General features: G+C 51.3%; 1 protein-coding gene and 1 long non-coding RNA gene across 3 annotated transcripts in view; both read left to right on the top strand.

Annotated features, from left to right (window-relative positions):
- PDE10A (phosphodiesterase 10A) overlaps nt 1–26,778 on the top strand; it is a 605,914-nt gene that overhangs the window by 138,157 nt on the left and 440,979 nt on the right. The gene's annotated exons all lie outside the window — the stretch shown is intronic.
- Nucleotides 13,353–16,107, top strand: LOC132667834 (uncharacterized). The gene is made up of 2 exons (XR_009605394.3): nt 13,353–15,196; nt 15,480–16,107. It is a non-coding gene; the product is annotated as an uncharacterized LOC132667834 (long non-coding RNA).

Raw genomic sequence — 26,778 nt, 5'->3', positions numbered from 1 at the left:
TAATCTCCCCTTTGATTAAGCTCAGGTTGACCAGTCAGGGTCCTTAATCACATCCACAAACCCCCTTTGTGTCGGCACCTAGATTAGTGATTGGGTCACTGGAGACCGTGGTTTGGTTTAGCCAAGGTGACCTCAACCCAAACTGGCTTAGAAAGTAAAGGGCACCCGCAGGCTCCCAGGACTGCCCGGAAATGGGCTTCTGAGCGCCCTTCTCCGCAGCCACCTCGGGTTGTCCCGCCTCCCTGAGTAGACCAGTCCTCAGCTGTGCAGCCCAAATGGGTACAGAGGCTCCAGCCCTCAGAGCCACACGGTGCCAGGTCTGGAGGAAGAGAGAACCGCCCCCCACCCCCCAACCGCTCCTCAAACGAAGTCCAGACTCCAGGCTGCCCCGCAGAGCAGGACTCGGGTGGACGCCGGGAAGCCTCTCGCCACCGGCTCGCACAACCTCCCGGCCTCCGCAGACGGTCCTGTGGAACCAGGGAGACTGTGACCCCCCCCCCCCCCCTTGAGAGCAGGAGCCTGTTTTGTTCTTTAAAGATCGTTGAGTGTCCTCGGGGCACCGGGGGCTTTGACACAGACTTCCTCCTCTCGCTGCCACACCAGCTCCGCCTAAGTGGCTTGCGATCCACACGGTGTAGACGAGGAGACAGAGGAGCGCTTCAGTGGGCTGCCTGACAGTCACATAAATGGAATTGGGACCCAGTTTTTCTAAATCCACCCAAGTATCCACTTTGTGGTACTGTGTGTCATCCAAAGCGGCTGAAACAGTCCCAAAGCCATTCTTACTGAATTAGAACAAATTATCTTGAAAGGAGTGGTTGCCTGGGGCTGGCGGAAGGGGGCTCTGAGGAGTGACTACCAGTGGGTACGAGATTTCTTCGGGGCTGATGGGAATGTTCTGGAATTAGCAGTGATAATTGTGCCATCTTGTGAATATGCTAAAAACCACCGGATTGTAGACGTTAAAGGGGAGAATTTCATGGTGTGTGAATTGTAGCTCAATCAAAAAGTGTAAAAATATTATGTAAAAAAAGACCTGAATTACAGTATTTAAAGAATAACAGGTCAAAAAAAAAAAAATCATAGAAAACCCTAGTTTACATTCATCATTTCTTGGCTTAAGCTCATTTAGACCAAAAGGTGTCCCATTAATGTGGGTTTTGGTAACTACAGGAAATGATAAATACGATGGTATAATTTTGACGTGAGAAGCTATTTCCCCCAAGGTCGTAAATTGTGTCTTGCTGTTACGTGAACCCTACAATTACAGTGGCTCAAGGCCATGTGCTATGGTTCACGGGCAGAACAAAGCCCGGCTGTTCCGACCTTCTCCGATCAACTTCCGGTCGGAGTTAGTGGCAATGCCCTGTTTTTAAAAACGAGAGATGTGAGCCAGGCCCACGTTGGTGGGTTACCCAGAGGGACCTCAGGACCCCCTGCCTTAGACATCATTCACAACCAGTGGGGTAACCTGGATCAATCTGTTTTTCTAACGTAACCTCTGACAGCAAACGTTTCCTTGCGTTTTCAAATGACACCCTTGGGCAAAGGTTGAACCTAGAACCACATAATTTATGATGCAGCGAGTGAAGGGATGTTTGAAAACAGAGAAAGTAAGGAAAATTATAAATAAAAGGGAAAAGATTACCAAGGAAGACAGTATACCATTTTAACTCCGTGGCCATACATCACTACACAAATAACATCGAAGCCTGTGAGTTACCTTCTTAGTAAACACTCAAATCTCCTTCTTCCTTACAGCATTTCATTTCTCTGGGCCTTCGGTTTCCCTCTTCAGACTTTTTGTTGCCCTGCAGTTCTGGAGAATGTTTAGGTCCTCCTGTGAAAGAGGAGTTTCCACACCCCTCTGCCCCTTCCTGACCTGAAGCTTCTAGAAGGCAGTACGTCCCTGAGGCCCGAGCAGACCAGAGAGTCCCATTTCTAATCCTGGGCCTGGGCCACCCGTGACCGGTGGACGGTCACCATCCCGTGGCATGATTCTCTCAGGGACCCATCTGGGATGCAGGTGGGTGTTAACGTGGGATCAATTTGAAAGTGATGCTGAGAATGATCAGCGTGGCCAAAAAGAGCTACAGTGTCACGTGGGTGAGCATCCGTTCACGGTCAGGATCAAGGGGCTTGTCCCTTGTTGCCAGTGGCCGGGAAAGACCCCAGGGGCCTGACGTGCCAACCTGGCCGTGGCCAGAGCTCCACCAGATGAATGCAGCGGGGGGCACTTGGAAGCGGATAGACGAACATTCCTCGGAAAGGAAAGATTTGTACGGTGGGCCCCGGGGGCAGGGGCGGGGGGCAGGGCGGTCCCAGACAACACCCCCTCACCAGAAGGCACGGCTCCTGCCAGCTTGGAAGGCGAACGCTGTGGACAGGGGGGAAAAAGAGGGAAGGCCACTTGAGAGAGTGGCCTGTCCGGACAGTGGGGTGGCCCCGCGTTAGGCCAACGCACACAACGACATTGCTAGTATTTGACTCTTTTGACCTGCAGAAGTGGCCATTTCATACCTCAGCTGAGTATTCAGAGCAGGCCAGAGGGTTGGGTTTTATTTGCTTTTTTCTTTTGAGGGGGCTGTGGAAGGTTTTCATTCTCTGGGGTCATCAGTGACTCTCTGTCCTTAAGATGGGTGCTCCCCACCTGGCCCCACCTTTCCTTCTTCCAGTTCATTCCTTTCAGGCCCTGAGGAGACTCGCCCCTGCCCCCTTCCCCCCCGCCTCTGCTTCCCCTCCTCCTTCCTACTCTCCTCTCCTTCTCCTTCCCATCCCCCTCCTCCTTCATCTCCCCTCCCTCTTTCTCTCTCCCTCTTCTTCCCCTCCCCTTCCTCCCCTCCCCCTTCCTTCTCCTCCCCATCCTCTCCTTCCCTCCCTCCCCTCCTCCTTCTTCCCCTCCTCCTCCCTCTCTTTCCCTTCCCCTCCCCCTTCCTCCCCTCCCCCTTCCTCCCCTCCCCCTTCCTCCCCTCCCCCTTCCTCCCCTCCCCCTTCCTCCCCTCCCCCTTCCTCCCCTCCCCCTTCCTCCCCTCCCCCTTCCTTCTCCTCCCCCTTCCTCCCCTCCCCATCCTTTCCTTCCCTCCCTCCCCTCCTCCTTCCCCTCCCCCTCCCTCTCTTTCCCTTCCCCTCCTCCATCTCCCCTCCCCCTTCCTCCCCTCCCCCTTCCTCCCCTCCCCCATCCTCTCCTTCCCTCCCTCCCCTACTCCTTCTTCCCCTCCCCCTCCCTCTCCTTCCCTTTCTCCTCCTCCTTCATCTCCCCTCCCCCTTCCTCCCCTCCCCCTCCTTCTCTTCCCCCTCCTCCTTCCTCTCCCCTCCCCCTTCCTTCTCCTCCCCCTTCCTCCCCTCCCCCTCCTTCCCTTCCCCCTCCTCCTTCCTCTCTCCTCCCCCTTCCTTCTCCTCCCCCTTCCTTCTCCTCCCCCTTCCTCCCCTCCCCCTCCTTCCCTTCCCCCTCCTCCTTCATCTCCCCTCCTCTACCTCCCCTCCTCCATCCTCTCCTTCCCTCCCTCCCCTCCTCCTTCTTCTCCTCCCCTCCCCCTCCTTCCCTTCCCCCTCCTCCCCTCCCCCTCGGCCTGCCCCTGCAGGACTCCCTAGGTGCTGTCTGCTCCAGGTGTGTCTGCTGATGCACCCCAGTGTCACAGTGCAGAGTTCTCGCCCGGTTCAGCAAGCAGAGTGAGGATGCCCTCCCTGGAAGGTGGTAGGAAGCCAGACCCAGAGTCTACACTGAGGCTTCTTCTTCTTTTTTTTTTTTTTTTTTTATGTTTATTACGTATTTTTGAGAGACACAGTGTGAGCAGGGGAGGGGCAGAGAGAGAGGGAGACACAGAATCCGCAGCAGGCTCCAGGCTCTGAGTGGTCAGCACGGAGCCCGACGCGGGGCTCGAACCCACGCGCCGTGAGATGGTTACCTGAGCTGAAGTGAGACGCTTCACCCACTGAGCCCCCCAGGCGCCCCTGCACTGAGGCCTCCGGGGCTCGGCCGTGTCCAAGCACTTAGACCAGCAGGGGAAGAAGGAAGCATCACAGTCCCAGCCACTCCTGTGCAGGACTTGTCCTTGCAGGACAAGTCACATGTGCCACAGCCCCGCTCTCGCATGGGGACATCCCGAGGCATTTGGGGAAGAAGCGTGAAGAAAACCAAGCGTTCAGAAACCAAGTTTCATTCTCAGAATTGCTGAGAACAGTCTAGCCGAGGTCTCCGGGAGGGCGGAGTGGGAGGGGGCGACCAGGGTTCGGCGCCGTCCTGGCAGGCTCAGCCGCTGGCACCACCCAGAACCTCTGAGGCTGAGGACATTGCTTGCTCACCTCCGGGCTCGCTCCCTCCGACCTCCGCGTGCAGCCCACAGTGTGGGTCCGGCCAGCGCTTCTCAGGTGCCCTCTGCTCTCTCGGCCCCTGTATTCTGAGCCCTGGGTGGGCCTGACCCGCCCCCCCCCCCATAACCCCGGGCAGGGTGGGTAGCAGGACTTTGTACTCGTCGGGGCCTGACGCGAGCCCAGCCCACAAGGCCCCTACCACCCTCCAGGGACACCCTCACTGCCTTCCTCGTCCGGTCTGGATGTGAGTCCTGGAGGGCAGCATCCCTGGCTCCCCTGCGGCCCCAGGACAGATGGGGGATGGTGGAGGGGGGCAGGGCATTCCGCACGGGGCGGGGCGGGGGGGGGGGGAGCGAGGCCCTGACGCCCTCAGAGCAGCGTCGGAGTTGGTAAGTGACTTGCCCGCAGTCCCGCCGTTTGTAGGAGGGTGTTGAACTGACACTCACACGTGTGGCTGGGAGGCTCCTCCGGTCCCTGTCCGGCACCCTTCTCAGGGTTTGTTCACGGAGCTCTCCAGAAGGGGGCTCGAGGACAGGCACGGCAGGAAGGGCGAAAAGGCCCAGGCCCCGCCCAGACACCCGGCCACTTGGTGGTGGCACTTCCGGGCCACAAGTGCGGTGGCTGGATCCCACCTCTGTCCCCTGCGGCTGCCGCGGGGCAGCTGAGAGCCAGGACTGTCCGTGTGGAAAGTTTGGCGTCCGGCCCTGGCAACGCGCTAAGAGATGAACTGCGTTTGTTGATCCCGTCCCCCAGTCTGGGGTGGGGGTCCCCCACCTGGGATGGTGCCTGCCGGTCACCTGCGTACCTGGCCTGGCTGATGGGGCTGCAGACAGGCTCCACAGGACAGATGCTCTGTGCGGTCACGGGGATGGCGTGCAGGTGGCCCAGGTGGTGGCCGTGCCTGGTCTGTAAGTGTCTCCAGAGCTCACCCTCCGGAAGCCTCTGGAAGGAGGTCGGCCTCACTGTCTGCTCAGCGTGTTGAGTGTGCTTCCTGCTCCCTTCCAGCCACTCTGGGTGCGAAACGGCCGGCTCTGGTCCCTCTCCGGCCCGGTCCCCCGGCTGCCTGCCTGCCTGGCGCGTCTCCCGATCGTCTGCTGCTGAGGCCAGAGTGAATTTACCTGGTCCTGGCAAGACAACCTCACAGTCTCACGTCCGGTGTGAACCCTTTGGCTCCTGACACACCTGTCTGTGTCTTCTTCCCCCGCACACCCTCAGCTCGTACTTGGGGGCACACCTGTCCGCACCTTTCCTGGGGTCACACACTTTTGGCCTTGGTCCCTCCACTCTGACACCTGACCTTCACCGACTGCTACCTAGAACGGAACCCAGAACTTGCACAGGGCTGGGCTTCTCTGCCATTGCCAGTTCGGGCCCGTGGCATAAGATGCAGGAAAGAACGCTTCCGGCTAAGAATAGTGTCTGCACTCCAGCCAGCTCAGGTCAGCCGGCTGAGCAGCCGCTCCCTCGGCCCCCGTGTCCCTGCATCCAGGGGACTTAGGGAACCCTGGGGTGGGTACTGCCCGCCCTGGAGTCGAAGGGTCCCGGGGTGAGCAGTCCCGCTCGTGCCCCAGGTCACGGGGGATGTTACCGTTGCTGAGTCAGAGCCCAGACAGGCTGTTTTGTCGCGGCCCCCGGGAGGATCCAGGCGTCCCCCAGCCTTCACATTCCCTCATTTGTCTGGGGGGGCCCCACGGGTGTCCTCCAGTGTCTAAGGGTGGTCTGCCCTCCCTTCTTTCCCACCTCTCTACCCTGGGAACGGCAGGAACTTAACAAAGACACATAATTTTGCCCTGGTATGTGGGCTGGTGAGTCACAGTCAAGGCTGGACAAATAACCCTTTGCTCCTGGTCAAGGACCCCCAAAACCCACACAAAGGGGGAGAGAAATGGCTCATGTTTCTTCGCTGCTTCTTCCGAAGATAACTTGAGTTTTGTTGCTTACTGAAGATCCTGAGAACAGGAGCTACAGAAATGCGTTAATGTCGTTTTTATTCATTGAAAACTCCTACAACTAAAGAGAAGAAACATGACCTAGGAATATGAGAATCAGAGCGAGGGGCGTATTTATCTGGTCTTGGACTAGTGGCAGTGTGAATGACTTCCAGTCCAGCTCGCAGCAGGTGGGGCGGAGGTGCACGCGGTACCGAGCACAGCACCCACCCCAGCGGTAGACCAGTCCTGGTCGAGCGGGGACCCCCGTTCACAAGCGCTGTGGCCACTTCAGCATTCAGACTTGAAATCGTGCGGGAGGAGGTCACCTAGAATATGTCAGGGATCCAGCCAACCTTTTGTCACCAGGAAATGTCCCAGCACACTCTGCCAGTTGGACTCGGTTAAGCCCGGAAACGCCTCTTGCGAACCTTCACCTGTTGCCTGCTGGCCGCAGCTGATGAAATGAGGTTAACCGACTTCATTGCCATCTCCTGACAAGGGTGGTCCACGCTGAGGGCAGAGGGCTTTGCATTAAGGGCAGAGAAGGTGACACCTTGGGTTGTTTGGGACCTCGGAGAAATCAGAAATCGGTGGGGCTCGGAGCCCAGCAGGCTGAGGTAGCTGGGACAAGCTGGGGAGGCAGGGGGTCAGGAGGGCAGAGGCATCCTCCCGGGGAACATAGAATACAGTTTTGCCCAAGAGGAGATCCCTGCTTAGTGCCGTTCTGGAAATCATCAGGAAAAATCATAAACTCAAAAAGGTTTTAAAATCAAGATTCTAAATCTGGTTCTGTAGATAAGTTACTTCGTAAACTTGCTAAGTTAGCTAAAACCTTACAGTTGTAGATACTTAAGAAGAGCGACTTTCTTAAAATTCTGTCGTGGGCTATCGTTAAGACGAATAAACATAGCTCTGTGGTATCTCCTCTGATTTTCCATTGACCTGGCATTGGATGATTTTTGTGTGTTTTTTAATTGTTTGTGTGTTTTTGTCTTTAAAAAAAAATTTTTTTTTAACATTTATTCATTTTTTGAGAGTGAGAGAGACAGAGCATGAGCAGGGGAGGGGCAGAGAGAGAGGGAGACACAGAATCCGAAGCGGGCTCCAGGCCCCGAGCCATCAGCACAGAGCCTGATGCGGGACTCGAACCCACAGACCGTGTGATCATGACCTGATCCGAAGTCAGAGGCTCAACCGACAGAGCCACCCAGGCACCCCTGTGTTTTTGTCTTTAAAAAAACAAAACAAAACAATATGACATCTTGACAGGTGGAAGAGAGAGTGGAGAAATTCGTGAGGTACGAAGGAAAGACATAATATAAAATATCGATAACTATCCCAGAAACCATTAACAAAAGATTTTTAAAAAACAATGATTCCTGAAATTTTTAAGTATACAGAAACTTTACAAAATATTAAAGGTAAATTTAAGTGTGAATTCCTATCCTGGGCCATAATTTCTTACCAGAAGGGACTGGTAATAATTTCTGACCAGAGAGATAGGAATCTGTTTTTAAAAGTTATGTTAGGCTACTTTATGTAGATAAAATGTCATCTAGTTACCGGTCAGGATCAGGGCCTGGAGGTTTGCAGAGACAAGAAACCTTGTTTTGCAGAGACAAACAAACCTTATTTTCTGTGGCTCCTTCTCAAAGTTGGAGGGTAGGTTTGCATGCAATTTATGGGGGTTAAAGATCTGACAGTTCCAACCTGCTAAGGATTAATGCTCTAAAATCAGCTTCTGGATTTGGTGAGAATTACCCATTTGCATCCGTCTGACCCTGTCAGCACCTGCAGATCCCCTGCCCAGGGGACGGAGGAGAACTGGGGTTTACTCAGCTCCTTCTTTGTTTGCATGGTCTCAGGTGCTCGCGTCGTGTCTCACAAAGGATAGCAGACATCTCTAATCTTTTCTTCACGATCCACACAGAGGGATGGATGTTAGAGGTGACGCGGGCCTGACTCCCTAAGACACGAAGTTCCAGTGTCACACAGACAACTTATGGGGGCATATCTCTCTTTCTGGGGACAGGGGCGGGCCCCCCACCCCCACCCCCACCCTCACCCCTGAGCATGTCGCGAGCCCGCAGTGTGACAGTGACACAGTCCAGCACGGCTCCCTAACATCACGTGTGCAGGCTTCTGCACGGACATCCACCTGAGGTTTGGGAAAGGACCAGAGGAGCTGGTTCTTTTACACATTCTAGATGAGAGCATTACTCATTATTACTGTGGACGATTGTCAGTGTTTTTGCTTGTGTCTCCAATGTTTAGGTGACATGACTCCCACTCAAGGGAGGGGTGGGTGGCGGGTGACAGTTTGTTTGGAGCCCAGCTTGGAGCTGGAGGAAAGTTAGCAGACGATTCCCCGAAGCATTTACTACCAAAAGCAATACAGACAAAGTGGTGGTTCTGTTCTCATGATCACTTAATAAACGTTACACGTCTAGTTAGAAAAAGCATTTCTGACCCACAGAATGTTCACCAATTTCCCAGTTGCATGCAAGATTCCGAGTTTCCAGGTGTCAACATGTCATCTCTAGAGCAAGATTTCTAGAATATTTGGGGCCGGGACCTGGAGCTTCAGCTTATTACCACTGCCCGGGAAGCAGGCCCTCCATTTAGATTCTCATGGGTCCTCTGTCTGTGCAGTTTCTTCCACGAATGTTCCCACCCGCGGATGCAGCTGAGATGGCCTTTCTCCCGGAGGTGTTGCCCTGCAGCCGTGGAGTTAAGAGTGGGGGCTTCCGGCCCCTCCCGCAGACAGGACGCAGCATCCACAAATGTCAGAGAGAGGTGGCCTTTCCTTGTCACGTAGCCACCGCCGTAAGAGGGAGTCGGCCTTCGAGCAAAGGCAGCTTCGGGAAGCAGAAAAGTTCCCAGGGTGTTTCAGCAGGGTCTCTTCATCAGATGATCTCGAAGCTTATCCTGGTTTTGATCACAGTCCTGATGGAAGGGGTGCCTGGCTCTGCCCTTTCAGAGGAGGCCGCCTGCTTTGTGAGCTCTGTGCCTGGTTTGAGGTAACACGTTTCACGGAGCCTGCTCCTGATGGTGGAAATGCTCCCTTCCCCTGGGACACCAGGGCCTCATCTTAGGAAATCACGGAAGGAGCCTGTGAGTGTTTTAAGCAGGAACGACCCAAGTCCGGCTGCTGAAACCCGTGAACTCCGATTCCCGGTGATCACTTCACTGAGAGCGATAAGAGTATAAACCCCTAACTCTGCACTTGCTTTTACAGTGTGACTGCATGTCTGGCTGAATCCCTAACCCCTTAGGTTACTGGGTCCTCCAGGATCCAGCAGGGGTGCCTGGGGTGGCTCCACTGGGGGACCAGAGCGGCCTGTGGGTTGGCTCTTGGCCACAGAGCTTCCCTGGGGCGTGTCTCATCCACAGGGACACTGGGGACGCCCCTGCGTCCTGGGAAGGAAGCCCGGGACGGCTCCTGGCCCTCCGCGCCCTCGCCCCTCGCCCTGACCGGCGCTACCCCAGTTAAAACCCAGCGGAGGCAGGACTGGGAGACGTGCTCTGGTGCGCTGGTTCACCCACTGATTGACTTGAATTCAGCCTTTTGTCTCCTGGCAGAGCGAAAAGCTTTGTTCTTCCTTGAAGATGTGTCAGCTGTTACAGAGTAAAAGGATGTTGGTGAGAGGGGGCTGGAGTCCTCACCCGGGATGGGAAAGCTGGTGTTGGGGGCGAAGTGAGCACAGTGCCTGTAGATGCCTCTGCACCTGCGGGCCTGGTTCCCGGACGACGCCAGTTACGGCCGCGGAAGGTTCGGTTCAGGCTCGGACCGGCCCGTTCTAACAAAGGGACAAAACCGCATTCAGGTTTTCAAACTGCAGGTTTCTCTGTGTGTGCGATCTTGCGCATTTTACCAAAGAATTTTCGTCTCTGTACAACGGCAGCATCAACCTCTGCTCAGGGTTAATGGGATATGTGTCTGTATCAGAAATGTGCACATACACTTAGGATATGTATTCCTATATTTTCACCTGAGTTTCACGTTGCTTCACCTCCCTTCATTTCTGTCTCGAGATCCCCGGATGACGTTTATGTTTCAGAGCTAACTTGCGGTCAAGTCGGTATTGGATGATTTTCTTGCCCTAGGCTGAAATCCTTCTGGGCAGGGCTGCTGGGGGCTTATACTGCACACTGGCCACAGGGTCTGTGATAGCAGGTGTGCAAGAGGCTAGAGAATGCCCTAGTAACGATGTTTCTAGTAAAGGCGTGTGTGTGTGTGTGTGTGTGTGTGTCTGTCTGTCTGTCTGTCTGAGAGCAAACTTCTCTAGACAGAATGATCTCTTGCGGGAGCTCGGCTTCCTGAGCCAGCTCTCCATGCTTTCTCTCCGGTGTGGGGAGCGTGTGGGACTCACCGAGGGTCCCCGCTGGGGGGATCCGCGCTCTTTCTAGACCACAGTCCTTAGGGTGGGAGTGAATGGACAATCCGTTTTTGTAACTAATCTTTAGAATGCATTGCAAAGAAAATAGACTGGAAGCCAGGTATCAAAATAAGTAACGTGGGGGGCCATCGGGTGGCTCCGTCCTGTTAAGGGTTGGAATTCCGCTCAGGTCATGAGCTCATGGTTCGGGGTTCAAACACCGAGTGAGCTCTGTGCTGATGGCTCAGAGCCTGGAGCCTGCCTCAACGTCTGTGTTTCCCTCTCTCTCTGCCCCTCCCCCACGCTCTCTCTGCCCCTCCCCCATGCTCTCTCTCTCTCTCTCTCTCTCAAGAATAAATAAACATTAAAAAAAAAATAAGTCATGTGTGTTTAATAATAACATCATCTCAATTTTGAGCGACCACGAAATACTATCGGACCTGGGTCCGATCAGATCTTAGTGGCTGAAAATCTGTTCCTAAATGTAATTTTTTCTGCAGGCCGTTGGGTTTAGCCGTGATTGCTTCTGGGGGAAGCGGTGAGGACACCGTCCAGCGGGTTAGAGAGGGGTGTCTGCGTGGGCAGCACCCGCAGGTGGGTTCCGGTGTCACCTCTCAGGTCAGGGGAGGGTGGGAGGGACTAGGGGGAGACGCGGGGGAAGTGGGGGGAGTGGGGTCCCGGCAGGGAGTGGGGGGGGTGCAGGGGACTGGAGGACCCGGTGGGAGACTGGGGGGACGCGGGGGGACTGCGGGGGATGTAGAGAGAGTGGGGGGGGATGCCGGGGGACTGGGGGGCTTGTGGGGGGGAACTGCGGGGGACTGGGGGGACGCGGGGAGAGTGGGGAGACGCTGGGGGACTGGGAAGGATGTGGGGGGAGTGGGGGACGCGGCTTTGCAGTCCGTGTGCGTGTCTGTGCGCGTGTCCTTCGCGGACAGGGCGAGCGCAGTGACCCTGGCCGGCGGTGGGGGGGAGGGTGCACCTGCCCCTGTCCCCGCCCTCGTGCCCCCCCCCCCCCCCCCCCCCCCCCCCGCCCTGAGCCGCCACCGCGAGAGGTGAGGTCTGCTGGGACCCGCCTGGCTGTGCCCCTCCCTCACCCAGCCCATCCGCCACCTCCCGGCTCTCTCCGTGCCCACTCCCTCCCCTCCCTCCCCGCCACTTGTCCCTCCAGGCCCCCTGGGCGCCCCCTCCGTGCCTCCCCCGCCCTGTCCCCTCGGGGCTCCCAGGCAGCGGTGCACAATGTCTGCGGGGTCCCCGGCTCCAGCCCGACCCCGGAGGCGCCAGGGGGACCCATGTGTGACCCAGCCTACATGTGACCGGCGGGGACATGCGGACAGGGTCCTGGGGGCTCCCGCAGGCGGTGTGGGCAGGCACACTCAGAGGGCGTGGCAGGGCGCCCTCGGGGACAGAGGGACAAGGCTCCAATCGTGCACCTGCCGCGTTCCCTGGGAGTCCACAGCGGTGTGTTGTATTTGGAGGGAAAATGGAAAGTGGGGACGTTTTATCGGCTCTCTGAGTGAGAAACACAACCTGAGGAAAAAAGGAGGAGAAAAACAGGACATTTCAAAGGCTGACACAGTGCAAAACTGTCCTTTTGTGCTGTGAGAACAGGAAATTGGAACCGAGGTGTGTGGGGTTCATTTCTAAGGAGCTTGAGAATCCTTTCTCTTTTGAAATTGTGTTGCTGATCAAAATTATGATATAATGTTTTAGTGTTCCTGAGGACAAAAGAAGTTTCTTGACATTAATTTTTGAGGCAAGATCCTACTAAGAAAATTGAGCAGACAGAAGAGGAGAGATAGAAAGTTGGGAGCGTTGAATGCCTCTGGCCCTTTCGGTTTGAGGTTTGACTTCCGTCCGGGTTGGTGTTTGAGAGGCAGGTGTTCCTGGTGGTGGTGGTCCTCCCACCCCTGGTGGGTGTCCGGAGGACAGACCCCTGCACGGGGGATGCCCAGGCCGCGGGGGCCACAGCAGGGTCGCTCACGGACCTCCTGCAGTTGACTAGCTCTGAGCTGGCCAGCAGGAGGGTCACCCGGGGCGGGTCTGTGGTCACCCTATTCTCCCAGCGGGCCTCAGGCCAGCCTCTCGGGCAGTTTGTGTGTGTTGCTCTTGCCTCTGTGGCCGCCCGGATGGCCCGAGGAGCACAGCTGGAATCTTCTTTAGACTGGACGTAAGGGATGGGCCCTAGGACGTCAGGCTTCCTCTCTCAAATGTCAAGGAACCACAATGCGGCTGGACCATTTTCAGCTGATCTAAATCGGGGCTTGGGGACCACACAGCTGGAGGCCCGCTTGCAGGAGTGATGACGTAAGCCCTCAAATCACTTCATCTTTTCTTGTGCTGCTAAAAGCTACTTGACCCTGAGAGACGAGAAAGAGCCACTCGGCCACCACACGTGTCAGGTTTCTTGTCCGCTGTTGAAGGTGGTGGTGGCTGAGATCTTCCCCGGGGCAATAACAAGGAGTTCTGTTCATCCGAACACCGTTGATGGGGACCCTACCTGCAGGGGGGAAAGGTCTACACCTCTGGGTTAGGTGCCTTTGAGCTGGTGACTTCAACAAGCTGAACCTTGGATTTTTTTTTTTTTTAACGTTTACTTATTTTTGAGAGACAGACAGAGTGTGAGCGGGGGAGGGGCAGAGAGAGAGGGAGACACAGAAGCAGAAGCGGGCTCCAGGCTCCCAGCTGTCAGCACAAAGCCCGATGCGGGGCTCGAACTCATGAACCGTGAGATCATGACCTGAGCTAAAGTCGGACACTTAACCGACTTAGCCACCCAGGCGCCCCTGAACCTAGGATTTAAGTCAGGTGAGCAAGGAGGAGTTTGACACCCGCCTGGCACCCGGGATGTGGGCACTGTGGGTTCTTCCTCTTCCCCCTATAGTGGCCGTGGCCAGTGGGTCACATGGTACCTTTGAATGTGGCCCTGCTACCACGTGTGACGTGATGGCAAGAAAGCAGATCTGCCCTAAGTCAGCCACCGAATGCCCTGTCCTCGCCGTGGGCGTGAACCCAGAAGGACCCAAACTTAGGAACCCCGTGGAAGTGACCAGCTTGACCGGGGGCTCAGAGCACAGAGCATAGCTCACGGATACGGGTTCTCTCGGTCTTCACTACAGATCTCCTGTCAGGAATACTTTTCTCACGTGCTGGCCCGTCTCATTTCCTGAACCGTAAGCAACTTGAGGGGAAGGGTCTGTCTGATTTCATCCACTGCGTCACAGATGCGTAGGCCCTGAGCCCTGCTCTGGGAACACATTTGACTGCGGGCCCTGGGATGCAGCCGTAAATGAATGAGGCAGAGCCCCTGTTCTCCAGAACTCACGGCATGGGGCCGAGCGGTAAAACATGGAACAAGTAACTAGAATGTAGTGTCAATGTTCGTGGGTATCATGAAAAAAAAAAAGAAAGAAAAAGAAAACAAAATGCAAGCATGAGGGCCAGTGAGGGACGAGGTGGGCATGTGTGGTGGTGTCGTTCATGTACAGTGTTTTGGATAGGAGACAGGGCCTCTCTCCAGGGATGACATTTGGACAGAGATCTGAATGAAGTGACTGCACAAGTCATGTGACCATCTGGAGGAACAGCATTCCAGGAAGAAGGAACAGCAAATGCAAAGGCTCTGAGTCAGGGCGAGGAGTTGGCCGTGTCACGGGTGGGTGGGGTGAAGGGTCCGTAGGGCAGGTGCAGGGAGAGCAGTGAGTCCCCTGCAGTGGTCTGGGCCGGGCTCATAGGACTCAGGGCAAGTTGCCCAGATTTGAGCCATGATAAAAAGTGGTTTCAGGGGTGCCTGCGGGCTCAGTCGGTGAAGCATCCAACTCTTGATTTCAGCTCAGGTCATGACCTCACCGTTCCTGGGATCGAGCCCCACATGGGGCTCTGAGCTGACAGTGCAGAGCCTGCTTCTTGGGATTCTCTCCCTCCCTCTCTCTCTCAGAAATAAACATTTTTAAAAGAGAGGTTTCAGTTTGTCCAGAAACGTGCACATTACTAGCACACGGAATCCGGGTACACAGCCACATGCCTGCTGGCAGTTACGTGAGCAACTGACAGCTGGTGTGGGGGAGGGGGGGTAACTTTTCCTTTGTAACAAGTGAAAAAGTTGAAGCATAAAAACGTGAAGGGCCCCAGTCTCCCTGCCCGTGGCTCTCTCACTTCCGGGAGACTGACAGACCAGCCCAGAGAGTTCGCTGTTCTGAGCGCGTCCGCAGAAAAAAGGCTAATTGAAGGCATTGTCTACCCAAAGGCAGGGAGCACCTCTGTGACTCAAGAGATTTAGGACCAGTACTTTCGATAGAACGATCACCTTCTGACTATATGCAGCAGTGTGCAAAAAATGCGGTGGGTGAAAATGAAATAAAAAAAATTTTTTTTGCAAGAAGGAAGACAGTAGGTTGCCCTGAAAAACACCACGATCGATGCTGCCACAGATCGTCTTACGAGAAATACCCAAATCCTATCAACCACTTCGTGATGTTGACATGTTAACAAAGGTTTGTGAACCAGGCTGGTACTTGCAAATACAAAGAAGGCTACATTCCTTGCTCTGAGATGAAGATTCAGATCGAGTGGTTCACAGTAGGCCAGGAATCGTAATTGAGATAAATAAGCCGTTGGAAGATCTGGATGAGAATTATGATGGGGTAAACATAGGCTGTTTGCAAAGAGTGTTTTTAATGGTTGTGCATGTGAGTTATATAACAGTTACATAATCTTTGCCCAAAGCAAAGCTTCTTAAATATATAGTAGTATCCCAATCAAAACTTCATTTGGTCGTATCATCTGATATTTTGAGATGCAGTTTTTTCGTTGCAAATGATTCTTTCGTTTGTTTTCTGTTTCATCTTTTACCAAATTTAAGTTCGTGACCCCCTGGGGAAAGACTCAGCCTTTTTGAAGTGACCAAGAGAGCAAGTAACTTTCTGAGGATCTCAGACATTGACGTAGTAGAACCACAGACTGAACTTAGGCATTTCCGAATTCAAATCCCGTGGGACTTTTAAACTAAGCAACGGAATGAAACAAAAATTTGTGCAGCAGTTAAAAGGATCACCGTGCGTGAGTCTGAACATACTGGAATGCGTACGTATCCTTTAAAGCAGAAGTTCGAAGTTTGGAGGTCTGAGATTAACAGGGAAAGTTTTTGCCCAGTTCGGAAACTTCGAACTCAGAACAGCGTCAGGTTTGCTGAAGCCTGGAGTTGACCTTTCGGAGGCCACCTTCTGCGTGGCTGGTGGCTCCTCATGGCACCTGCCTGCCTTCAGCTCAAGAATGTCATTGCTGTCACGCAGAGAAACCACCCAGCAACTCACCCAAGTCAGTTATCTGACTGAGTCTTTATACTCTGTCAAAAAAAAAAACCCACAAATCATAGGCAAGCTGAAACACATTAGCATAATTTAAACTTGTCTCCTACGTTTAAATAATGCCATCTTCCACGTTCCTAGGCAGCATCATAATTATCAGTAATTAAAACATTAAATGCTTCATCACTGGAAGTGGCTTCCATTCTTTTAGCCACGCTGTCAAGATAATGACTTCTCACGTTTGTTCTGAACAGGGCAAAGGGAAGGGAGGCGCACACTGAGGAGAGGCATGTAGCGAAATCGAACGTGAGGGCAGAGCCGTGAGGGGCCAACCCCACCGTCGAGGCACCATTCGCCCGGGTCACGAATGTGGCTCGGGATCTGTTGTTAGAATCTGCGTCCTTCCTCTCGGCTGTGGCCACTGACTGAGCAGGTAACAGCTACTCCATGGCTCCACGGCCACCGCCTGCCCCATCCCAGCCCCGACCCCCCACCCCCCGCCCCGGACCTTCATTCCTCTGTCCAGGGTCAGCACTTCTGAGGGAGAGCGAGAAGGATGGGGGAATGTGCTAGGCGTTTGGGAAGACAGATCAAAAATCAAGCTGTCCAAATCCACAACAATGTTTACTGAGCACTTACTATCTTCCGGGGTCTCTTCTAGAAGTGCAGTAACCTGCTCGAGGATTTGGTGGTTTGTTTGCTGTGGTTTATGCAATGGAAAAGGAAGTGGTTTCCTTCATCCCAGGTATACTTCTCCTCTTCATCTGAACGGGCTTGCTGCACACTCAGTAAAAATAAATAAATAAATAAGTCCTTTGCAGCGGAGCAGTGGGAAAGATGTAAACACACACACACACACACACACACACACAAAGATATTCTGGATGGTACACATGTACTTGTTCGCCCGTGATCTTAAGGCTGGCTGGGACGTTGGGTCTTTTCAAAAATAATTTCCAGTGCTGCATTTCCTTATTCAACAATTTCTTGAGCTCAAAATGGATTAAAGACCTAACTGTGAGACCCGAAACCATAAAAGTCCTTGAAGAAAGCACAGGCAGTCATTCCTCTGCCATTGGCGGTAGCAACTTTTTCTAGATACGTCTCCTGAGGCAAAGGAAACAAAAGCGAAGATAAACTATTGAGACTGCATCAGAATTAAAAGCTTCTGCACAGAGAGGGAAACAATCAGCAAAACTAAAAGGCACCTGACGGAATGGGAGAAGATATTGGCAAGTGACGTATCCGATAAAGGGTTAGTCTCCAAAATGCATAAAGAACTTGTAAAATTCAACACTCAGAAAAACAAATAATCCAATTAAAAAATGAGCAGAACACGAATAGACGTTCTTCCAAAGAAGACACACAGATGGCCAACAGACACATGAAAAGATGCTCAATGTCACTCATCATCGGGGAAATACGGATCAAAACTACAATGAGGGGCGTCTGGGTGGCTCAGTTGGTTAAGCGTCTGACTCCTGATTTTGGCTCAGGTCGTGATCTCATGATCCCCTTTACAAAGCTGGTTCTAAGATTCTGTCCTGGACAAAATGCACTCCGTATTTTTTTCAGCTGCCTGCTATCTGCAGGCATGGTGTGGTCTTAACTACTTTGCAGTTGTCGGAGGTGTGAATAGATTTATAATGCCATAGATGATAAACATTTGTTTTAATCCAGCTCGTTAGCACTTAATAAGTAGCTTTTAGCCATCTTTGAGTAGCCTCTGAGATTAAAATGTTGACGGCATTCATTCAAGCCTAATAGAATAAGATTATAATGTGTATTGATTCTCAATTACAAAATAGCCTGTCTTAAATTTATTTTATCCACTCGCCAGACCTTAGTATTTACCCACGTTTGAAGCCTACTGCATATCGCTGCAGTGAATAGGAATATCAGGAGTACCGCAGGGTTTCTTTTTTTTTTTTTTTTTTTTTTTCAACGTTTTTTTTATTTATTTTTGGGACAGAGAGAGACAGAGCATGAACGGGGGAGGGGCAGAGAGAGAGGGAGACACAGAATCGGAAACAGGCTCCAGGCTCCGAGCCATCAGCCCAGAGCCTGACGCGGGGCTCGAACTCACAGACCGCGAGATCGTGACCTGGCTGAAGTCGGACGCTTAACCGACTGCGCCACCCAGGCGCCCCCGCAGGGTTTCTTTAAACCAAATGCAGCACGATTATGAGAGAATGTTTCAGGGAGAGTCCACCTGAAACACGATTAAGGAATTTAAGTCCTGGATTCATGACTATGTTATTTACCTTCTTGACTTTTTATTTATCTACTGCTTTTTCTAAGCGATCTCCTGTGCCGGTGAAATGCTAGATACAAGTCACCCTGCAGAAGCAAGAGTCCTGGGGAGTCCGGAACCACGCACCTGCCGAGTGGCATCTTTCTGCCATGATGCGCTGAGCCCCGGGACTGGTTTTCACTTGCCCGCACGCTCAAGTTTAAATAAGCCGGAGAAATTTAAGGTTTACATTTAATTAGGGAGCTGATAACATGCATTTTTAGGAAACACAAACAAATCTAGAGCTCAGAAAATACAGGGAGGGGCGCCTGGGTGGCTCAGCAGGTGGAGCGAGCATCAGACGTCGGCTCAGGTCGTGATCTCATGGATCGTGAGTTCCAGCCCTGCATTGGGCTCTGTGCTGACAGCTCAGATCCTGGAGCCTGCTTCCAATTCTGTGTCTCCCTTTCTCTGCCCCTCCACTGCTTGTACTCTGTCTCTTTCTCAAAACGAAGTAAAAAATTTTTTAAATTTTTAAAAAATACGGGAGAAAGGAGAGAAAACAAACGGTCACTTATGATGAACTTTTGAACTGGTGATTTGTGGGAGTTTACAAAAGATTCCCACTGTTCTTTTCTATGAAAATTAGTATCTGTTCACTGGAGGAGAGTTTTGAAATATAAATAAGTAAAAATTAAAATAAAAGCATCCTTAATCTTGTATCAGTGATAATAATCCTGTTAGAACATTTTGCTATAGATCTTTGTGGTTCCTTCATTCGTTATTTTTCTAACAAAAAATGAATTCGAATCATGCATACACTTATCTACTTTTTACTAATATATCAGAAACATTTTTCTATCTCATCTTTGATGGTTGCATTTGTAGTAACAAACATACATTTTTGCCAAATATAATTTGTTGTATTCAAAAGATGTTTCTTTTAAAAAGTTCCCTCCTGGATTTTATATTAGTAACTTGTGTTTCGGGAGTTTTTTAAAAAGGATTTTTAGGGGCGCCTGGGTGGCTCAGTCAGTTAAGCGTCCGACTCTTGGTTTCGGCTCAGGTGATGATCTCACGGTTTGTGAATTCGAGCCCCACCTCGGGCTCTGTGCTGACAGTGTGGAGCCTGCTTGGGATTCTCTCTCTCCCCCTCTCTCTCTGACCCTTCCTGCTCACTCTGTCTCTCTCTCTCAAAAATAAATAAATAAACTTAAAAAAATTTTTTTAAAACAGTGCCACTGTTAATACGTTTCTGAATACAGTATTAACCGCAGATTAGTAAATATAAATAGAGATGAATGGCATCAGACAACCTAGTAAACATCTTTAATATTATTATTTCAGCCAGCTATTCATTTTAGAAACCCTTCTGTTTTTGTTTTGTTTTGTTTTTTTAGAGATTTTATTTTTTATTTTATTTTATTTTTTAATTTTTTTTTTTTTTTAATTTATTTTTGGGACAGAGAGAGACAGAGCATGAACGGGGGAGGGGCAGAGAGAGAGGGAGACACAGAATCGGAAACAGGCTCCAGGCTCCGAGCCATCAGCCCAGAGCCTGACGCGGGGCTCGAACTCGCAGACCACGAGATCGTGACCTGGCTGAAGTCGGACGCTCAACCGACTGTGCCACCCAGGCGCCCCTAATTTTTTTTTTTAACGTTTATTTATTTTTGAGACAGAGAGAGACAGAGCATGAACGGGGGAGGGTCAGGGAGAGGGAGACACAGAATCTGAAACAGGCTCCAGGCTCTGAGCCGTCAGCACAGAGCCCGACGCGGGGCTCGAACCCACGGACCGCGAGATCATGACCTGAGCCGAAGTCGGCCGCCCAACCGACTGAGCCACCCAGGCGCCCCTAGAGATTTTATTTTGAAGTAATCTCTGCACCCACGGTGGAATTTGCACTCAGGACCCCGAAATCAAGACTCACGTGCTCTACCCATTGGGCCGGCCAGGCGCCCCCTAGAGAAACCCTTCTTGCAGCAGATTCCATATCCGGCCCTGGGGGTGGGGACAGGGTGTTTTCAGAGCCTTACCTCAATGACCTTGCAGCCGGGGTGGGAAGCACGCAAGGCCAAGTCACTGAATCGCAGTCTGGCGGGAGCTGCAGGAGCAACCCGGGAGCAGCCGTGTCTGCCTGATGCATCTCATTCCAGGGTTGCTACCCCCCAGCGAACACAGAGGGACACGTCCCGGGGGGGGGGGGGGGAGGGCAGGTCTGCAAGGGTGTAACGTGATTTTAAACTTCGTGGCTTTCTTCAGTTTCTCCTTCTTCCTCCTTTTCCGCTTTGGCTTCTCACCAGAAGGGGAGTCTGGGAGGAAAGCGGGTTGCCGGGGGAGGGGGAGCTGGAGGGGAGTGAGTCAATGCAAGTTTGCAGGGAGCAGGAGGGCGCGGGGAAGGCGGGACAGTTGTCCCTTCATTAGCCAGACCGCCTTGTGGCAACAGTGTCCTCCCTGGAAAACGGGGCTGAGAAGCCCGGCCTCTGGGAGCAGGTGTGAGGAGGGATGGACGCTACCGGGTTGGCGTGTCTGTATCACTCCCCTTCAACGATCCGATCCGATCGATCCACAGCAGGGAAACGTCATCCCTAAGCTGCCGGGCAGGTCGGGCCGGGTGGGCTTGCTCCACTCCTCTTCTGGCAGATAGGAACATTGCGCCTGTGCCGTCCCGGCCACGGCCAGATCCCTGTGAGACGATCAGGGGGCGTCTGTCACTTTACACATCAGGAAACTGAAGGTTCAGCGCTGAAGCTGTGTTTCCAACCTCGCCGGCGGAGTCAGAACCCGAGTCCGGTTCTCCTGTTTCCAGAGCCGGCGTTCCTCGGTTCACGCGAGGCGCAGCGACCGGGTGGCGCTGTGTGGCAAGGACGTGCTGTCTGTGCCCACGTTGGTGCGTTCTGCGGCTGGTTACGGGAGGTGACAGGCACCTACGGCCTCGCGACGTCACGCTGCCCCTGTGCTCTTCCACCTGAAACCCAGGGCCACCCCCAGCTGACCTTATCTCAGAGTCCAGCGTTGTGTCTGGCTTATCACAGCTGTGGGGGGTGTGGGTGCGGGTGGGTGGAGGTTCTCCGGACTGGCTGCCCCCAGCTGTCTCTTCTTCTCGGAAGCATCCTCAACATCCTTCTGCCTTCCCCTCGTTGCAAACCAGCAGCTCCAGTAGAAACGTGAGCCTCCTGTTCACAGCGCCTTGGTCCAGGGGTGAGCCCTTGATCCTCCTGGGCCGGAGAATGTCTTCTCAGGACTTGTGGCCCTGGGATAACCTCTTTTGGGGCTGCAGAGTTAGATCTGAACTCCAGAGCTACAAGCTGCCCTGTTCTCTTCCACCTGGAGCGCTCAGGTCTCCTGCGGGAAGGAGGAGGTAGCCGCCAAGCGGAGAGAACCAAGAGGTGAGAGTGTCTGGAGACCGTTTGAGTTTCTCATTCCAGTTATTCTGTGCTTCCTGTAACTGGGTCATTGAATTTTCCCTCCAGGTTTTTGTGCTTCTTACGTCGGGTTCCTACCATTGGCAGCCAGAACTGTCATTACTACTCCACCGCTGTTCCCCCCCCACCCCCGGCTCGTCACTGTCCCTAGCGTAGCGTGACCATCACCCCTCTGGGGGCTTCCTTCTCAGCCCTCTGCCCATGTCCAGCACATGCCCACCCGTGAGAAAGCTCCACGCTCCCTAGGAATTGGAGGTGATGAATTTCAAACCCAAGCAGCTTGCCTCCAGAGCACATCTTAACCCCTGCTCTGGCTGCCTCTCTCTCAACAGACGGAAGGATTCCTAAGCCCCGAGACAGTACCAGCCCTGTTAAACACGAAGCCCTCTAAGGGGACTAGCAGAGTGAGGACGTAACAAACAATCAATAGATACTCAGCTGAAAGACGACTCTAGGTTTTTCACCAGGGGCTGGTTCTGCCACGGAGACAGACAGCTTTGGGAGGCATGAGGTGTGAGGTATGAGGCAGGCAAAGGGACTTGGATGGCATGAAGCAGGTCAGCAGAATGAGCTCGGGCCACAAGTGGGGTGTCGGACGCCCCCGCTGCACCACCCTCGCACCCCGTGGGCCACAGCTTCTCCCCAGACACAGCGTAAAAGGGAATAAAGTGGGCTGGTGCAAACAACTATATATTTTTTCCTGTATTTCCTATCCTGTATGTTTTTTCGTACTTCTATCAGACTGTGAGCGCAAGAAATAGAACTTGAAGTTGGAAAGCCAAATACAGTACTCAAAGACCAGTCTCTAGATGACGTCACGCAGCCAGGACCTCAGCACCTGCTTTGAGCTCTCCGGCCCCTGCCCCCCTTCACTCTGGTTGAAACTTGCGTGACATGGGGGCGCCTGGGTGGCTCAGTCGGCTAAGTGGCCGACTTTGGCCCAGGTCATGATCTCGCGGTCCGTGAGTTCGAGCCCCGCGTCGGGCTCTGTGCTGACAGCTCAGAGCCTGGAGCCTGTTTCAGATTCTGTGTCTCTGTCTCTCTGATCCTCCCCTGTTCATGCTCTGTCTCTCTCTGTCTCAAAAATAAATAAACATTAAAAAAAAAATTAAAAAAAAAAAAAAGAAACTTGCGTGACATGCAAGCCCCAAGCTGGGTGACTCAGGACTCCCTCCTACCCAGCCCTCCCCCATCATGCAAGACTGATCTTGTACTCACTCCTCTCTGGGCGATTTTCCTGCACAACAGTATCAATGATACACCAGTTGGTTTCTAAATTGTTCTTGACCTCTGCCAAATCTGAAATCCTGATTTCCATAACGAGATCTCCAACCCCGGTTAAAATGCGTACCACCTTAAGGATAAAAAATAAGAATGCCCTGAATTCCATCATTTGGGGCAGAACAGCAGGGAAGAGATCGCCCCCACCCCCCGTCGTTATCCGATTGACTCACTCAGCCACCAGATATTTACGGATTCAATGTTTCAGGAGCCGGGCACAGGGCACTGGAACACTCGATGATGGAAAGGATTCATTCCTTGCTTATTTTCTCTCTTTCTGCTTGTAATGTTGACCCTGGCAGTGTTTATTCTTTTGTTTGAACAGACAACCAGAAATAGGCATTTTTGTAAACTCTCAGTCCCTTTACGGAAGGGTAGATGCACGCAGAGAGTCCATTTTCATCGTGTGATTTATTCATCTTTCTGATGCCAAGGATCATCTGTAGAAATAGGGCAGCGAGCCTCGACATTTCCTTTGTCAGTTACCACATAATGCCAGATTTATCGGGGCACAAGCAGAGGAACAGAGCTAATGCCACAGCTAGTCTCGCCCACGCGATGGGGGATATTAAAGACCTTTCTTGACATTCTGTTCGTCGTGGACTGGCTTATTGTTCACTCTGCTACAGTCATTTTTCCACATGGGTTTGGTTTTTCTTTTTGCTCCGTTTCGTTTCAGTTTGGTTTGTTTTTGGCAATGAAGAACCCGAACCGACTGTATGCACAAGTTGTTATAGATGTTAGATTTTGGTTTCTGCTTTATTGTATTCCTATGTAAGGAAATTTAAAACTTTTAAACCCTGTTCGGTGAATCAGAATTTCAAGAATATGGAAATCATGGCAGAAAGGGCCGGGAAATAATTTATCAGAAATAAATACGACTCCTTGTCTTTCTCCATTGGTCCAAACATGTAACTCTGGAATGAAATCTTTTTATGAGTCACTTTATAGGCTTTCATCTGCTGTTTTAATTTGACATTCATAATAATCCCGGGTGGAAGGCAAGGCTGGTATCATTCCATTCTGTTTATGGTCAATGGAAGGAGGTTTGGCGTGGCTGGGTGAGGACAAGCCGTGTGGTAGCGAATGGTAGGGCGGGAACCCAGGCAGCCTGACCACCGAGCTCCTGTTCTTTCCGACTGTGGATCAGAATCTCTACTCTGCAAGCCCACAGTCCCATACCCAAAACCCTTGGGGCTCGATATCCTGCCAAATTCAGAATTTGTTGGATTTTGAAAAGGCGAAATATACACCATACGTTCAACAACACCATCGGCACACACCCTTCCGTAAACTCAAATCAGTTCACTACATCCGCCCCTCTTCAGAAAGTGGGTCGTCTTTTTAGACTGGCTTCCTTCAGGTAGTAATAGGCCTTTGAGGTTCCTCCATGCTTTTTTATGACTTGATAGCTCCTTTCTTTTTTGTGCTGAACAATATTCCGTTGTCTGGCTGTATCAGTCTATTTATCCATTCACCTACTACAGACTATCTGGGTGGCTTCCAAGTTTTGGCAGTTATGAACAGAGCTGTTATAAACATCTGCATGCAGGTTTTTGTAGAGACATAACTTTTCAACTCCTTTGAGTAAATACCAGAGAGCGCGACGGCTGGATTATATGATAAGATTATGCTTAGTTTTGTAAGAAACTGCCAGAGGGGCTGAGCCCGCTTTGCATTCCACCAGCAATGAATGAGAATTTCTGTTTCTTCACACCCTCACCAACATTTGGTGTTGTCAGTGTTCTGGATTCGGGTCCTCCTAATATGTCTGTTGTGGCATCTCGTTGCTTTTTCTTTTAATTTGCATTTCCCTGATGACCGTATGGTGCTGAGCCTCTTTGCATAGGTTTCTTTTCCTTCCACATGTCTTTTTTGGTGAAGTATCTGTTAAGGCCTTTTAATCGGATTGTTTGTTTCCTTGAGTTTTAAGGTTCTTCGTATATTTTAGATAGCAGTCCTTTATCCGATGTGTTATTTGCAAGTAGACTCTCTCAGTCTGTGCTTTGTCTTCTCATTTTTTTAACACTGACTTTTGCAGAGCTGAAGTTGTTCATTTCAAAAAACATTTTTTTTTTATTACGTTTCTTTATTTTTGAGAGGCAGAGAGAGACAGAGTGTGAGTGGGGGAGGGCCACAGAGAGCGGGAGACACAGAATCTGAACCTGGCTCCAGGCTCTGAGCTGTCAGTACAGAGCCCGACACGGGGCTCAAACTCACGAACTGTGAGATCATGACCTGAGCCGAAGTCGGATGCTCAACAGACTTGAGCCACGCAGGCGTCCCTGAAGTTGTTCATTTTAACGAGGTCTAGCTTACCAATTTTTGTTTGTTCAGGGATCATGCCTTTGGTGCTGTATCTAAAAAAAGTCATCAGTTCATTTAGGTTTTCTCCTGCTTTATCTTCCAGGAGTTTTAGGGTTTGCATTTTACATGTAGGCTTTGCATTTTACATGGTCTCTGATCCATTTTGGATTAGTTTTTGTGAAGGGTGTAACATCTGTGTCTAGATTCATTTTTGTGCACATGGGTGTCCATGGTTCCAGCACCGTTGGTTAAAAGGACCGTCTTTGCTCCTTTGCCAAAGACCAGTTGACTATATTTATTGAGCCTATTTCTGAGCTCTCTGTTCTGTTCCATGGATCTGTTTGTCTATTCTTTTGCCACGACACATGGTCTTGATTCCTGTAGCTTTATAGTAAGTCTTGAAGTCAGGTAGTGTCAGTCCTCCACCTTTGTTCTTCTTCGCTATTGTGTTGACTCTTCTGGGTCTTTTGTTTTCTATATAAGGCTTAGAATCAATTTGTCAATAGCCACAAACTAACTTGCTGAGAGTTTTGCTGGGATTGTACTGAATCTGTAGATCAATTTGGGAATTGTTGCCATCTTGACAATATTGAGGCTTCCTATCCATGAACATGGAATGTCTCTCCATGTATTTAGTTCTTCTTTGATTTTGCTCGTCAGAGTTTTGTAGTTTTCCTCATACATGCCTTGCACATGTTGTTAGATTTATTGTCAAGCATTTAATTTTGGCATCATTTTAAAATTACATTTATACAGAATATCATGCCAACGCAGCTCTTTTAGAGGATCTAAAGATAATTCTTGGTAAAAAGTTACACAACCTCTCTCAGACTCAACTTCCTCCTTGCAGAATAATGATCATTGTAACTTCTTTGCAGGTTTTTATATAGAGAGTAGAAAGGAATATAAAGAATCTCTAGGTGATGAATAAATTGTATAATAATTTGAAGGAAAGATTTCGTTTTAGACATTTCTCATTTTATTCAATTTTAGATTTCCAACTTACATTTCGCTAATCATTTACTATGATACTGCTACCTTAAATTTTAGTGAAGCAACTTGAAACTCTTGAAAAAGCCACTACTCGTTTTGCAAAAATAGCTCATTGATCAACTACAATCGTGTGCTCCGTGAACAGTGCTAGTCAGTGTGGGAAAAAAGTCAATTTTCCTCTTTCACCTAGAGTTGTAGGATATTCATTTAGTGAGAGGACACTTTTTTCCCCTTTCAGGATCTTCAGTGTTCCTTGATTGATCACTAATCAGTTTTACTGACGTTATTTAAAAAAATCTATTTCCCTTTAAAACACTGAACCTGGAGACGAGAAATGAAATGTGTTGTCTGGACAATGTATTATTATCCTCTGAAAAATACTTATCTGGCACCTACAGCATTGGTAATCCAATGGCTGAGTGGAGAGAAAAGAAGTCGGTGACAGAAGCTGGATCTATTTCTACCTTTCCCACCTCCCCAAAGAACTTGAGGTGATTTACAGTGAAGACATTGGCCCATTACAACCCAAAACCATCGGTGTAAGATTAAATTAACAATGAACTATGTCAGTGGAGGTGGTCAGGGGAGCACTGGTGAGGAGGACGTCCCCAT

Source organism: Panthera onca, chromosome B2 (assembly GCF_046562875.1).
Source record: "Panthera onca isolate mPanOnc1 chromosome B2, mPanOnc1 haplotype 2, whole genome shotgun sequence".
In the NCBI taxonomy this organism is placed as follows: domain Eukaryota; kingdom Metazoa; phylum Chordata; class Mammalia; order Carnivora; family Felidae; genus Panthera; species Panthera onca.
The sequence above is the reverse complement of the archived record's forward strand: the minus strand, read 5'-3'. Positions and strand labels throughout refer to the sequence as shown.